We start from the raw sequence: 12,928 nt of genomic DNA, 5'->3' as shown, positions 1-12,928 counted from the left end.
GAAGGTATACCCAATGGTTTCCTTAGGGTATCCTATGAAGACGCATTTTTCCGACTTGGGTTCGAGCTTTTCAGGTTGAAGTTTCTTGACATAAGCATCGCATCCCCAAACTTTTAGAAACGACAGCTTAGGTTTCTTCCCAAACCATAATTCATACGGTGTCGTCTCAACAGATTTAGACGGTGCCCTATTTAAAGTGAATGTAGCTGTCTCTAGAGCGTATCCCCAAAATGATAGCGGTAAATCGGTAAGAGACATCATAGATCGCACCATATCCAATAGAGTGCGATTACGACGTTCGGACACACCGTTACGCTGAGGTGTTCCAGGCGGCGTGAGTTGTGAAACGATTCCACATTTTCTTAAGTGTGTACCAAATTCGTGACTTAAATATTATCCTCCATGATCTGATCGTAAGAATTTTATCTTCCGGTCACGCCATATCTACTCAAGTCATCAGTGAGAGTGAGAACATAACGATATCCTCCGCGAGCCTCAACGCTCATTGGACCAGACACATTAGTATGTATGATTTCCAATAAGTTGGTTGCTCGCTCCATTGTTCCGGAGAACGGGGTCTTGGTCATTTTGCCCATGAGGCATGGTTCGCATGTGTCAAATGATTCATAATCTAGAGACTCTAAAAGTCCATCAGCATGGAGCTTATTCATGCGCTTGACACCAATGTGACCAAGGCGGCAGTGCCACGAGTATGTGGGACTATCGTTATCAACTTTACATCTTTTGGTATTCACACTATGAATATGTGTAACATTACGTTCGAGATTCATTAAGAATAAACCATTGACCATCGGGGCATGACCATAAAACATATCTCTCATATAAATAGAACAACCATTATTCTAGGATTTAAATGAGTAGCCATCTCGTATCAAACGAGATCCATAACAATGTTCATGCTCAAACTTGGCACTAAATAACAATTATTGAGGTTTAAAACTAATCCCGTAGGTAAATGTAGAGGTAGCGTGCCGACGGCGATCACATCGACCTTGGAACCATTCCCGGCGCGCATCGTCACCTCGTCCTTCGCCAGTCTCCGCTTATTCCGCAGCTCCTGCTGTGAGTTACAAATGTGAGCAACGGCACCGGTATCAAATACCTAGGAGTTACTACGAGTACTGGTAAGGTACGCATCAATTACATGTATATCAAATATACCTTTAGTGTTGCCGGCCTTCTTGTCCGCTAAGTATTTGGGGCAGTTCCGCTTCCAGTGTCCCTTCCCTTTGCAATAAAAGCACTCAGTCTCAGGCTTGGGTCCATTCTTTGACTTCTTCCCGGCAACTGGCTTACCGGGCGCGACAACATCTTTGCCGTCCTTCTTGAAGTTCTTCTTACCCTTGCCCTTCTTGAACTTAGTGGTCTTATTGACCATCAACACTTGATGTTCTTTCTTGATTTCAACCTCTGCTGACTTCAGCATTGAAAATACCTCAGGAATGGTCTTCACCATCCCCTGCATATTGTAGTTCAGCACAAAGCTCTTGTAGCTTGGTGGGAGCAACTGAAGGATTCTGTCAATGACCGCCTCGTCCGGGAGGTTGATCTCCAGCTGGGACAGGCGGTTGTGCAACCCAGACATTTTGAGTATTTGCTCACTGACAGAACTGTTTTCCTCCATCTTACAACTATAGAACTTGTCGGAGACTTCATATCTCTCGACCCGGGCATGAGCTTGGAAATCCATTTTCAGCTCCTCGAACATCTCATATGCTCCGTGTTTCTCAAAATGCTTTTGGAGCCCCGGTTCTAAGCTGTAAAGCATGCTGCACTGAACGAGGGAGTAATCATCAGCACGTGATTGCCAAGTGTTCATAACGTCTTGGTTCTCTGGGATGGGTGCTTCACCTAGCGGTGCATCTAGGACATAATCTTTCTTGGCTGCTATGAGGATGATCCTCAGGTTCCGGACCCAGTCCGAATAGTTGCTGCCACCATCTTTCAGCTTGGTTTTCTCTAGGAATGCGTTGAAGTTCATGTTGACATGAGCGTTGCCATTTGATCTACAAGACATATTTTGCAAAGACTTTAGACTAAGTTCATGATAATTAAGTTCATCTAATCAAATTATTTAATGAACTCCCACTCAGATTGACATCCCTCTAGTCATCTAAGTGTCACATGATCCGAGTCGACTAGGCCGTGTCCGATCATCACGTGAGACGGACTAGTCATCATTGGTGAACATCTCCATGTTGATCGTATCTTCCATACGACTCATGTTCGACCTTTCGGTCTCTTGTGTTTCGAGGCCATGTCTGTACATGCTAGGCTCGTCAAGTTAACCCTAAATGTTTCTGCATGTGTAAAACTGTCTTACATCCGTTGTATGTGAACGTAAGGATCTATCACACCCGATCATCACGTGGTGCTTCGAAACGACGAACTTTAGCAACGGCGCACAGTTAGGGGGAACACTTTCTTGAAATTATTATAAGGGATCATCTTATTTACTACCGTCGTTCTAAGTAAACAAGATGCATAAACATAATAAACATCACATGCAATTATATAATAGTGACATGATATGTCCAATATCATATAGCTCCTTTGATCTCCATCTTCGGGGCTCCATGATCATCTTCGTCACCAGCATGACACCATGATCTCCATCATCATGATCTCCATCATTGTGTCTTCATGAAGTTGTCATGCCAATGACTACTTCTACTTCTATGGCTAACGCGTTTAGCAATAAAGTAAAGTAATTTACATGGCGTTCTTCAATGACACGCAGGTCATACAAAAAATAAAGACAACTCCTATGGCTCCTGCCGGTTGTCATACTCATCGACATGCAAGTCGTGATTCCTATTACATGAACATGATCTCATACATCACAATATATCATTCATCATTCATCACAACTTCTGGCCATATCACATCACATGGCAATTGCTGCAAAAACAAGTTAGACGTCCTCTAATTGTTGTTGCATCTTTTACGTGGATGCAATTGGGTTCTAGCAAGAACATTTTCTTACCTACGAATAACCACAATGTGATTTTGTCAACTTCTATTTACTCTTCATAAGGACCCTTTTCATCTAATCCGCTCCAACTAAAGTAGGAGAGACAGACACCCGCTAGCCATATTATGCAACTAGTGCATGTCAGTCGGTGGAACCTATCTCACGTAAGCGTACGTGTAAGGTCGGTCTGGGCCGCTTCATCCCACAATACCGCTGAAGCAAGAAAAGACTAGTAGCGGCAAGCAAGTTGAAAAGATCTACGCCCACAACAAAATTGTGTTCTACTCGTGCAATAGAGAACTACGCATAGACCTAGCTCATGATGCCACTGTTGGGGAACATTGCAGAAAATTAAAATTTTTCCTACGGTTTCACCAAGATCCATCTATGAGTTCATCTAAGAAATGAGTCATGGGAGAGAGATTGCATATACATACCACTTTGTAGATCGCGTGCGGAAGCGTTCAAGAGAATGGTGATGATGGAGTCGTACTCGCCGTGATCCAAATCACCGATGACCAAGTACCGAACGGACAGGACCTCCGTGTTCAACACACGTACGAAGCGGATGACGTCTCCTCCTTCTTGATCCAGCAAGGGGGAAGGAGAGGTTGATGATGATCCAGCAGCACAACGGCGTGGTGGTGGATGCAGCATAACTCCGGCAGGGCTTCGCCAAGCTGCTGCGGGAGGAGGACGAGGTGTAGCAGGGGGAGGGAGGCGCCAAGACTTGGGTGCAGCTGCCCCCCTGCCCTCCTTTATATAGGCCCCCAGGGGGCGCCAGCCCTGGGAGATGCAATCTCCCAAGGGGGCGGCGGCCAGGGGGGGGGGTGGAGTGCCCCCCAAGGCAAGTGGTGCGCCCCCCACCTAGGGTTTCCAACCCTAGGCGCAGGGGGGGACCAAGGGGGGCGCACCAGCCCACTAGGGGCTGGTTCCCCTCCCACTTCAGCCCACGGGGCCCTCCGGGATAGGTGGCCCCACCCGGTGGACCCCCAGGACCCTTCCGGTGGTCCCGGTACAATACCGGGTGACCCCGAAACTTTCCCGATGGCCGAAACATCACTTCCTATATAGTTTTCTTTACCTCCGGACCATTCCGGAACTCCTCATGACGTCCGGGATCTCATCCGAGACTCCGAACAACATTCAGTTTGCTGCATACTCATATTCATACAACCCTAGCGTCACCGAACCTTAAGTGTGTAGACCCTACGGGTTCGGGAGACATGCAGACATGATCGAGACAGCTCTCCGGTCAATAACCAACAGCAGGATCTGGATACCCATCTTGGCTCCCACATACTCCTCGATGATCTCATCGGATGAACCACGATGTCGAGGGTTCAAGCAACCCCGTATACTATTCCCTTTGTCAGACGGTATGTTACTTGCCCGAGACTCGATCGTCGTTATCCCAATACCTCGTTCAGTCTCGTTACCGGCAAGTCACTTTACTCGTACCGTAATGCATGATCCCGTGACCAGACACTTGGTCACTTTGAGCTCATTATGATGATGCACTACCGAGTGGGCCCAGTGATACCTCTCCGTAACACGGAGTGACAAATCCCAGTCTCGATCCGTGTCAACCCAACAGACACTTTTGGAGATACCTGTAGTGCACCTTTATAGTCACCCAATTACGTTGTGACGTTTGGTACACCCAAAGCACTCCTACGGTATCCGGGAGTTACACGATCTCATGGTCTAAGGAAGAGATACTTGACATTGGAAAAGCTCTAGCAAAATGAACTACATGATCTTGTGCTATGCTTAGGAATGGGTCTTGTCCATCACATCATTCTCCTAATGATGTGATCCCGTTGTCAATGACATCTAATGTCCATAGTCAAGAAACCATGACTATCTGTTGACCAACGAGCTAGTCAACTAGAGGCTTACTAGGGACGTATTGTGGTCTATGTATTCACACGTGTATTACGATTTCCGGATAATAGAATTATAGCATGAATAAAAGACAATTATCATGAACAAGGAAATATAATAATAATCCTTTTATTATTGCCTCTAGGGCATATTTCCAACAGAAAGCATATGTCCTTGAAGCACAGCTAGGTGACGCACCTATTTTCCCTGCAACTCAAGACGTTATGAACGCTTGGCAGTCACGTAGTGATGATTACTCCCTGGTTCAGTGCGGCATGCTTTACAGCTTAGAACCGGGGCTCCAAAAGCGTTTTGAGCAACACAGAGCATATGAAATGTTCCAAGAGCTGAAAATGGTTTTCCAAGCTCATGTCCGGGTCGAGAGATATGAAGTCTCGGACAAGTTCTACAGTTGTAAGATGGAGGAAGATAGTTCTGTCAGTGAGCATATACTCACTATGTCTGGGTTGCACAACCGTTTATCTCAGCTCGAAGTTAATCTTCCAGATGACTCGGTCATTGACAAGATCCTCCAGTCGCTTCCACCTAGCTACAAGAGCTTTGTGATGAACTACAATATGAAAGGGATGGGGAAGTCCATTCCTGAGTTATATTCAATGCTGAAATCATCGGAGGAGGAAATCAAAAAGGAACATCAAGTGTTGATGGTGAATAAGACCACTAGTTTCAAGAAAGGCAAGGGTAAAAAGAACTTCAAGAAGGATGGCAAGGGAGTTGCCGTGCCCGGCAAATCAGTTGCCGGGAAGAAGCCAAACAATGGACCCAAGCTCGAGATTCAGTGCTTTTATTGGAAGGGAAATGGTCACTTGAAGCGGAACTTCCCCAAGTACTTAGCGGATAAGAAGGCCGGCAACACCAAAGGTATATGTGATATACATGTTATTGATGTGTACCTTACCAGCGCTCGTAGTAGCTCCTAGGGGTATTTGATATCAGTGCGGTTGCTCATATTTGTAACTCAAAACAGGAGCTGTGGAATAAGCGGAGACTGGCGAAGGACAAGGTGACGATGCGCATCAGGAATGGTTCCAAGGTCGATGTGATTGCCGTCGGCACGCTACCTCTACATTTACATATGGGATTAGTTTTAAACCTCAATAATTGTTATTTAGTACCAGCTTTAAGCATGAACATTGTATCTGGATCTCGTTTAATGCGAGATGGCTACTCATTTAAATCCGAGAATAATGGTTGTTCCATTTATATGAGAGATATGTTTTATGGTCATGCCCCACTGGTCAATGGTTTATTTTTATTAAATCTTGAACGTGATGTTACACATATTCATAGTCTGAATACCAAAAGATGTAAGATTGATAATGATAGTCCCGCATACTTGTGGCACTGCCGCCTTGGTCACATTGGTGTCAAACGCATGAAGAAACACCATGCAGATGGACTTTTAGAGTCTCTTGATTATGAATCATTTGACACGTGCGAACCATGCCTCATGGGCAACATTACCAAGACTCCGTTCTCTCGAACAATGGAGAGAGCGACCAACTTGTTGGAAATAATACATACTGATGTGTGCGGTCCAATGAGCATTGAGGCTCACGGTGGCTATCGTTATGTTCTCTCCCTCACTGATGACTTGAGTAGATATGGGTATATCTGCTTAATGAAACACATGTCTGAGACTTTTGAAAAGTTCAAGGAATTTCAGAGTGAGGTAGAGAATCAACGTGACAAGAAAATAAAGTTCTTACGATCAGATCGTGAAGGAGAATATTCGAGTCATGAGTTTTTTCAACACTTAAGGAAATGTGGAATTGTTTCACAACTCACGCCGCCTGGAACACCTCAGCTTAATGGTGTGTCTGAACGTCGTAATCACACTCTATTGGATATGGTGCGATCTATGATGTCTCTTACCGATTTACAGCTATCATTTTGGGGTTATGCTTTAGAGACAGCCGCATTCACTTTAAATAGGGCACCGTCTAAATCCGTCGAGATGACACCGTATGAATTATGGTTTGGGAAGAAACCTAAGCTGTTGTTTCTAAAAGTTTGGGGATGCGATGCTTATGTCAAGAAACTTCAACCTGAAAGCTCGAACCCAAGTCGGAAAAGTGTGTCTTCATAGGATACCCTAAGGAAACCATTGGGTACACCTTCTACCTCAGATCCGAAGGCAAGATCTTTGTTGCCAAGAATGGATCCTTTCTAGAGAAAGAGTTTCTATCGAAAGAAGTAAGTGGGAGGAAAGTAGAACTTGATGAAGTACTGCCTCTTGAACCGGAAAGTAGCGCAGCTTAGGAAGATGTTTCTATGGTTCCTGCACCGACTAGAGAGGAAGTTAATGATGATGATCATGAAACTTCAGATCAAGTTAGTATTGAACTTCGTAGGTCCACAAGGACACGTTCCACACCAGAATGGTATGGCAACCCAGTCCTGGAAATCATGTTGTTAGACAACGGTGAACCTTCGAACTATGAAGAAGCGATGGCGGGCCCGGATTCCAACAAATGGCTTGAAGCCATGAAATCCGAGATAGGATCCATGTATGAAAACAAAGTATGGACTTTGATAGACTTGCCCGATGATCGACAAGCCATAGAAAATAAGTGGATCTTTAAGAAGAAGATTGACACGGATGGTAATGTGACCATCTATAAGGCTTGGCTTGTCGCTAAGGGTTATCAACAAGTTCAAGGGGCTGACTACGATGAGACATTCTCACCGGTAGCGAAGCTGAAGTCCGTCCGAATCATGCCAGCAGTTGCCGCATTCTATGATTATGAGATATGGCAAATGGACGTCAAAACGACATTCCTTAATGGTTTCCTTAAGGAAGAGTTGTATATGATGCATCTAGAAGGCTTTGTCGATCCTAAGAATGCTGACAAGGTGTGCAAGCTCCAGTGCTCAATCTATGGGCTGGTGCAAGCATCTCGGAGTTGGAACATTCGCTTTGATGAAATGATCAAAGCATTTGGGTTTATGCAGACTTATGGAGAAGCCTGTGTTTACAAGAAAGTGAGTGGGAGCTCTTTAGCATTTCTCATATTATACGTGGATGACATACTATTGATGGGAAATGATATAGAACTTTTGGAAAGCATAAAGGCCTACTTGAATAAGTGTTTTTCAATGAAGGACCTTGGAGAAGCTGCTTACATATTAGGCATCAAGATCTATAGAGATAGATCAAGACGCCTCATCGGTCTTTCACAAAGCACATACCTTGATAAGATATTGAAGAAGTTCAATATGGATCAGTCCAAGAAGGGGTTCTTGCCTGTATTGCAAGGTGTGAAATTGAGTACGGCACAATGCCCGACCTCGGCAGAAGATAGAGAAAAGATGAGTGTCATCCCCTATGCCTCAGCCGCAGGGTCTATTATGTATGCCATATTGTGTACCAGGCCTGATGTGAACCTTGCCGTAAGTTTGGTAGGGAGGTACAAAAGTAATCCCGACATGGAACACTGGACAACGATCAAGAATATCCTAAAGTACTTGAAAAGGACTAAGGATATGTTTCTCGTTTATGGAGGTGATGAAGAGCTCGTCGTAAAGGGTTACGTCGATGCTAGCTTCAACACAGATCTGGATGACTCCAAGTCACAAACCGGATACATGTACATTTTGAATGGTGGGGTAGTCAGCTGGTGCAGTTGCAAGCAAAGTGTCATGGCGGGATCCACATGTGAAGCGGAATACATGGCAGCCTCGGAGGTAGCACATGAAGCAATCTGGATGAAGGAGTTCATCACTGACCTAGGAGTTATTCCCAATGCGTCGGGCCCGATGACTCTCTTCTGTGACAACACTGGAGCTATTGCCCTTGCAAAGGAGCTCAGGTTTCACAAAAAGACCAGGCATATCAAGTGTCGCTTCAACTCCATTCGTGAAAATGTTCAAGATGGAGACATAGATATTTGTAAAGTGCATACAGATCTGAAATGTCGCAGATCCGTTGACTAAACCTCTTCCAAGAGCAAAACATGATCAAGACCAAAATTCTATGGGTGTTCGAATCATCACAATGTAACTAGATTATTGACTCTAGTGCAAGTGCGAGACTGTTGGAAATATGCCCTAGAGGCAATAATAAAATGGTTATTATTATATTTCCTTGTTCATGATAATTGTCTGTTGTTCATGCTATAATTGTATTAACCAGAAACCATAATGCACGTGTGAATACATAGACCATAATATGTCCCTAGTAAGCCTCTAGTTGACTAGCTTGTTGATCAATAGATGGTTTTGGTTTCCTGACCATGGACATTGGATGTCGTTGGTAACGGGATCACATCATTAGGAGAATGATGTGACGGACAAGCACTACAAAAAAAATACACTTTCGTGATGATACGTGTTTGTCACAGTAGGTCGCGTTCTTTGTCATGCATGTACATCCATGACGATTTTATGACAGAATCAAGATAGTCATACCTGTGCTGTCGTAGAAGTGTTACATGACATTACCAAAATTATCATCACAGAAGTGTCCACTTCCATGACGATAAATCGCGCGTCACAGAAGTGCTTTCGTCAAGGGTGACCGACACGTGGCATCCACCGTAACAGAATGCCGTTAAGCTATCGGGTCGGGTTTTGGATCCGATAACCCGTTAACAGCCCTGACCAAAGGGGACTTTCCATGTGTAAAATCATCATTGGCTGGAGGAAACACGTGTCGACTCACCGTTGGGACAGATGTCATCCGCTCATTGGACTGAAGGCGCCTATGATACGGCGACACATGGCACGACCCAACAGAGGCCCATTCCTGTGAAAAGTCCGGCCCATTTGACTTGGTCAAAAGGTACCGGGCCGGCCCACGGAAAGCCTGTTAACGACCTGTTCGCATATAGCCTATTTACAGCCTGCTAACCAGGGCCCGTTATGCCCTATCCGAATTAGGCCTAGTAGCGTCATCTGGGCCGTCCAATATGATTCCAGCCCATTTTAACTTCCGGTCCATGTGTGGCCCATGACTTCTTTCGGCCCATATGAGGCCCTTGGTAACTCTTGGCCCATTAACGGACCGTGGTGAAACTGGACTGTAATGAACAGTGTATCACTTCATACCCATTAACGGCCCGTTATTCCATTGGGCTGTTTCTGTTGGGGAACGTAGCAGAAATTCAAAATTTTCCTACGAGTCACCAAGATCTATCTATGGGGAGACTAGAAACGAGGGGAAGGAGAGTGCATCTACATACCCTTGTAGATCGCTAAGTGGAAGCGTTCAGTAGAACGGGGTTGAAGGAGTCGTACTCGTCGTGATCCAAATCACTGGAGATCCTAGTGCCGAACGGATGGCACCTCCGCGTTCAACACACGTACAGCCCGGTGATGTCTCCCATGCCTTGATCCAGCAAGGAGAGAGGGAGAGGTTGGGGAAGACTCCGTACAGCTGCAGCACGATGGCGTGGTGGTGGTGGAGGAGCGTGGCAATCCTGCAGGGCTTCGCCAAGCACCGCTGGAGAGGAGGAGTACTTGGGAGAGGGGGAGGGCTGCGCCAGAACTTGGGGTGCGGCTGCCCTCCCACCCCTCCACTATTTATAGGTGGGGAGAGAAGGGGGCCGGCCCCCCTAGATCCCATCTAGGGTTGGTGGCGGCGGCCAATGGGGGGAGGAGTGCCTCCCAAGTCAAGTGGAGGCCCTCCCCCTTAGGGGTTCCCCTCTCCCATGCACATGGGCCTTGGTGGGGCTGGTGCCCCTGGCCCATTAAGGCTAGGACGCCCCCTTACAGCCCATGCTGCTGTATTGGACGTGGCGGAACAATTTCCGGACCTCCGGACCCCTCTGGAATCCTCCGGAACCTTCTGGAAGCTTCCCGGTACAATACCAGAAAAACCCGAACTTTTCCCGGAACCCGAACAACAACTTTCCATGTATAAATCTTTACCTCCGGACCATTCCGGAACTCCTCGTGACGTCCGGGATCTCATCCGGGACTCCGAACAACATTCGGTAACCACATACAAACTTCCTTTATAACCCTAGCGTCATTGAACCTTAAGTGTGTAGACCCTACGGGTTCGGGAACCATGCAGACATGACCGAGACGTTCTATGGTCAATAACCAACAGCGGGATCTGGATACCCATGTTGGCTCCCACATGTTCCACGATGATCTCATCGGATGAACCACGATGTCAAGGATTCGATCAATCCCGTATACAATTCCCTTTGTCTATTGATATTGTACTTGCCCGAGATTCGATCGTCGGTATGCCGATACCTTGTTCAATCTCGTTACCGACAAGTCTCTTTACTCGTTCCGTAACACATCATCCCGTGATCAACCCCTTGGTCACATTGTGCACATTATGATGATGTCCTACCGAGTGGGCCCAGAGATACCTCTCCGTCAACCGGAGTGACAAATCCCAGTCTTGATTCGTGCCAACCCAATAGACACTTTTGGAGATACCTGCAGTGAACCTTTATAGCCACCCAGTTACGTTGTGACGTTTGGTGCACCCAAAACATTCCTACGGTATCCGGGAGTTGCACAATCTCATGGTCTAAGGAAATGATACTTGACATTAGAAAAGCTTTAGCATACGAACTACGATCTTTGTGCTAGGCTTAGGATTGGGTCTTGTCCATCACATCATTCTCCTAATGATGTAATCCCGTTATCAACGACATCCAATGTCCATGGTCAGGAAACCATAACAATCTATTAATCAACGAGCTAGTCAACTAGAGGCTTACTAGGGACATGGTGTTGTCTATGTACCCACACATGTATCTGAGTTTCCTATCAATACAATTATAGCATGGATAATAAACGATTATCATGAACAAGGAAATATAATAATAATAACTAATTTATTATTGCCTCTAGGGCATATTTCGAACAGTCTCCCACTTGCACTAGAGTCAATAATCTAGTTCACATCGCCATGTGATTAACACTCACAGGTCACTTCGCCATGTGACCAACATCCAAAGAGTTTACTAGTGTCACTAAACTAGTTCACATCATCATGTGATTAAGACTCAATGAGTTCTGGGGTTTGATCATGTTTTGCTTGTGAGAGAGGTTTTAGTCAACGGGTCTGCAACATTCAGATCCGTATGTACTTCGCAAATCTCTAGGTCATATTCTAAATGCTGCTTCCACGCTCCACTTGGAGCTATTCCAAATGGTTGCTCCACTATACGTATCCGGTTTGCTACTCAGAGTCATTCGGATAGGTGTTAAAGCTTGCATCGACGTAACCCTTTACGCCGAACTCTTTATCACCTCCATAATCGAGAAACATTTCCTTATTCCTCTAAGGATAATTTTGACCGCTGTCCAATGATCGTTCCTGGATCATTCTTGTACCCCTTGACTGACTCATGGCAAGGCACACTTCCGGTGCGGCACACAGCATAGCATACTATAGAGCCTACATCTGAAGCATAGGGGACGACCTTCGTCCTTTCTCTCTCTTCTTCCGGGGTCGAGCTTTAACTCTTAACTTCATACCTTACTACTCAGGCAAGAACTCCTTCTTTGACTGATCCATCTTGAACACCTTCAAGATCATGTCAAGGTATGTGCTCATTTGAAAGTACCATTGAGCGGTTCTGATCTATCCTCATAGATCTTGATGCTCAATGTTCAATTAGCTTAATCCAGGTCTTCCATTGAAAAGCACTTTTCAAATAACCCTATATGCTTTCCAGAAATTCTACATCATTTCTGATCAACAATATGTCAACAACATATACTCATCAGAAATTCTATAGCGCTCCCACTCACTTCTTTGGAAATACAAGTTTCTCATAAACTTTGTATAAATCCAAAATCTTTGATCATCTCATCAAAGCGTACATTCCAACTCTGAGATGCTTACTCCAGTCCTTAGAAGGATTGCCGGAGTTTTGCATATTTGTTAGCGTTCTTCAGGATTGTCAAAACCTTCTGGTTGTATCACATACAACCTTTCCTCACGAAAAAGTGGTAAGGAAACTTGTTTTGACATCCATCTGCCAGATTTCATAAATGCAGCTTATGCTAACATGATTCCAACGGACTTAAGCATCGCTACAGATGAGAAAA

This window comes from Triticum aestivum, chromosome 4B, assembly GCF_018294505.1.
Source record: "Triticum aestivum cultivar Chinese Spring chromosome 4B, IWGSC CS RefSeq v2.1, whole genome shotgun sequence".
Taxonomy (NCBI): domain Eukaryota; kingdom Viridiplantae; phylum Streptophyta; class Magnoliopsida; order Poales; family Poaceae; genus Triticum; species Triticum aestivum.
The sequence above is the reverse complement of the archived record's forward strand: the minus strand, read 5'-3'. Positions refer to the sequence as shown.